This window comes from Nematolebias whitei, chromosome 12 (assembly GCF_014905685.2).
Source record: "Nematolebias whitei isolate Nwh7 chromosome 12, NemWhi1, whole genome shotgun sequence".
Classification (NCBI taxonomy): Eukaryota; Metazoa; Chordata; class Actinopteri; order Cyprinodontiformes; family Rivulidae; genus Nematolebias; species Nematolebias whitei.
This window is the reverse complement of record NC_056509.1, coordinates 49,104,722-49,107,518: the sequence shown is the minus strand read 5'-3', so window position 1 is coordinate 49,107,518 and position 2,797 is coordinate 49,104,722.

Here is a 2,797-nt window from a genome sequence, read left to right as displayed (position 1 = left end):
GCTGGACTTCTGTTCTCCCAAACGACTTCACAGAACTGCGAACATCTCAGAACTTCTCCGCGCCGCCGAACTGAGAGAACTAGGAAGTACCGGCAATTTAAAGAGCTCTATTTCCGGTATATTTGAGTGTCCCTGATTGGGTAATAACAACCAGACAGGGGTGTGGTTTGTGACGTAAGAGGTTACTAGAAGTCAGAAAACAGCAAGAATTGTTATGGAACAGATTAAACTGTTCTCAGAGACAGAGAGAGTTTTGTTTTGGCGAGTTTTAGAAACAGGTGCCAACTTCTCCGTTGACGTCTGAGAGGATGTAAAACAAGACAGTTGTTCCAACACATGTCTGCTTCGACTCCTGACCTTGGAAAACGCACACTTACTCATTCAAAGACAGAAATCAGAAAATGCATAAAAATCTGTAACAGACCTTAACATGAATTCTAACTTTGCATGAGGATTAAAAAATTATTACACTGTTTCACAGTTAATAAAATTGATTAGTTCACTGCAACATCTAAAATGGTTTGAACTAAGACACTTTGATTATCAACATTTGTAAAATAGTAATGATAATAAAAAGAGAGTGTTCTTTCACTTGATTTTCAAGAAAGAGAGTCTCAGGATGGGTGAACCTGTATTTCTGGATTCAAATCAATGAAATGACAGTTTCTGTCCCACAAGGTTCTTAAGGTCAAGGGTTTTGACCTTAGGCTTAGTTTTGACATCAGGTTAAGTTCACTACAGTATCGTATGATGTGACTTCTCTTTTCACATGCATACCCATCTCTGAAGCAGAAGAAACCGTCAGAAAACAACTTCTACAAGACAAGGACTTAATCAACAGGACCAACTTCACCCCAGACCAGATCTGCACCTTGTTGGATCTCTGCCTCTCCACCACTTATTTCAAGTTCAATGACAGTTTTTACAGACAGAAGCACGGTTGTGCCATGGGATCTCCAGTGTCACCCATTGTTGCCAATCTCTACATGGAGGAAGTGGAACAGAGAGCCCTAAACTCCTATGAGGGAACAACGCCAAGCCATTGGTTCCGATATGTGGATGACACCTGGGTCAAAATCCAAGCCAAGGAAATAGAAGTGTTCACCAGACACATCAACTTGGTCGATAACAACGAGTTCACCAGAGAGGATGCAAACGACAACAAGCTGCCTTTTTTGGACTGTTTGGTTCAGATGGAGAGAGAGGACAGCTTCAACATTGAAGTTTACAGAAAACCAACCCACACAGACCAGTATCTTCTGTTTGACTCCCACCATCCACTGGAACACAAACTCTCTGTCATCAGAACTTTACAACATCGGGCCAAACGCATCCCCACAAAGACAGAAGGGAAGGAGAAGGAACAGAAACACATTCAAGAAGCTCTTCAAACATGTGGATATCCTAACTGGGCTTTTGTCAAGTCAGAGAGGAAATCTACAAAACACATTAATAAACAGAAAAAGGAGAAGAACAGAAGGAAAAACATTGTCATCCCTTATGTTGCTGGAGTATCAGAGAAATTCAGAAGGATCTTCAACAAACACAAGATCCCAGTACATTTCAAACCCAGCAGGACTCTCAGACAGAGGCTGGTCCACCCTAAGGACAGAACACCCATACACAAACAGAGTGGTGTAGTGTATGTGGTTCAGTGCAGCGAGGACTGTCCAGACCTCTACATTGAGAAACTAAACAGCCTCTTCACAGACGCATGGCTCAACACAGGAGAGCCACCTCCTCTGGACAAGATTCAGCTGTTCACCTCCACCTCACAGATAAGGGACACTCTTTTGAGGACCAAAATGTGCACATTTTGGACCGAGAACACAGATGGTTTGAGAGGGGGGTGAAGGAAGCAATATGTAAAAAGAGAAAAGCCGTCTCTTAACAGAAGAGGAGACCTCAGATTTCCACTTTCAAAAAACTATCCCCCGTCGACTACTAAAGGAAGTTTTTCCTACCCTGGGTCCTTTTATTCTCGCTATTCTGAATAGCAGTTTATCCTCAGGTGTGGTGCCAAAAACTTTTAAACATGCTGCTGTCCAGCCCCTCCTGAAAAACCTAACATTGACCCCTCAGTCATGTCCAACTTCCGGCCTGTCTCCAGACTCCCATTCACCTCTAAACTACTGGAAAAAATTGTGGAGTCTCAGTTAAAACAGTTTTTGGGGGATCACGCTATCCTAGAGTTATTCCAATCTGGCTTCAAATCTCTCCATAGCACTGAAACTGCTCTACTGAAGGTTTTTAATGACATTTTCATATCCACAGACACAGGTGATTCTGTGCTGCTTGTCCTATTGGACCTGACATCTGTTTTTGACACCATCGACCACAAGATCCTCATTTCTAGACTGGAGCAGTGGGTGGGCATCACAGGGTCAGCCCTTAAATGGTTTGGGTCCTACCTCTCTGACAGAACCTTCTGTGTCAATATCAAAGATTTTAGTTTGGCATCGACAGCGCTCCAGTGGGGGGTACCGCAGGGGTCCATCCTCGGTCCCCTTCTCTTTTCTTTATACCTGCTGCCACTAGGTGCTATTTTCCGCAAACACAACATACCCTTTCATTTCTACGCCGATGATTGCCAAATTTACTTCCCCCTGAGGCACAGAGGCACACGCTCTATTCAGCCTCTTCTTGACTGCCTGGCTGACATCCGGGACTGGATGGCTTTAAACTTCTTAAGCTTCAATGAGAAGAAGTCTGAAGTCATGCTGTTCCATCCCAGTGGCTCACTCATGAACCATGACATTGACCTTTTCTCTCTAGCCCCGCTAGAGAAACAAAAGGT